This window comes from Calidris pugnax, unplaced genomic scaffold (genome assembly GCF_001431845.1).
Source record: "Calidris pugnax isolate Ruff unplaced genomic scaffold, ASM143184v1 scaffold120, whole genome shotgun sequence".
Lineage (NCBI taxonomy): Eukaryota > Metazoa > Chordata > Aves > Charadriiformes > Scolopacidae > Calidris > Calidris pugnax.
The window spans coordinates 337,211-338,165 of record NW_015090867.1 but is presented as its reverse complement, the minus strand read 5'-3'; positions in this window follow the sequence as shown (position 1 = coordinate 338,165).

Genomic DNA, 955 nt, shown 5'->3' with positions numbered 1-955 from the left:
CAACTCCCCCCTTTCCTTTCTCTCTCTCTCTCTCTCCCCCTCCCCCCCTCCCCCCCAACAACTTGAAAGCAGTATGTTTTAAACAAGATTATTGTGGGAGAACTGTAAATACTGGCAGAATATTTAACATGCTTTGTCCGTCCTTCATAATTAATTTTTTTTTCTTTTTTTTTTTTTTTGAGGTTTTGTTTTTTTTTTTGGAGGTTGTCGTTTTTTAACCGTAATCTGTAAAAGTCGCGTATATTCGACAAGGAAACTCGACGAGCTATTTACCGCTTTTCTTATAAATTACCCAAGAGCATATCAGGATGGGATAGAAGAGTCGATGGCAAAAAGTCAGATTTTGGGGATGCCTGCGTGGTTGGAAGGGCGAGAAGGGGACACCCGCCGGGGTCTCCCCCCACCATCGGGGGCCGGATTCGGGTGCCGGCCCCCCCAGGGTGGCATCACCGGTGGCATCGCTCTGACTGTGGTGGCCTTGCTGGAAGGGAAAAAAAAAACCCACACCAGGGGGTGCGTTGGGAGAAGGCGAGGGTCCGTGTAACCTGTCTAAGTCCTGCTTCCTGGGAGGGCGTTATTTTATTATTTTATTTTGGTTTTTTTTGGGTTTTTGGGGTGCAGGGAGGGGGTTCGGTCGGACGCGGCGTCGGCTCCGGCGCCTTCATCCCGGGGCGATGCCGGCGCGGCGGGTCGGGGAGCGAGAACTGCTGCAGTCTCAACGTTTTTACACTACATGAACGTCTAACCTACCTCAGATCTCAGTCCTTAGGAATTAGCACGCTTCAGACTTCTTCTTAACGAAAACCTAGAAATCTATGCACAGCTCTTTACCCCTTTGCTGCTGAGAGGCTGTTTTTCAAGCAAAATCTTTTTTCCCTTGACCCGTCCCGGCGGCCGCGCTCGTCCCACCCGCGGCGTTAAAAAAGGGGGGGGACTCGCTTTGGGGAGGGGGTGG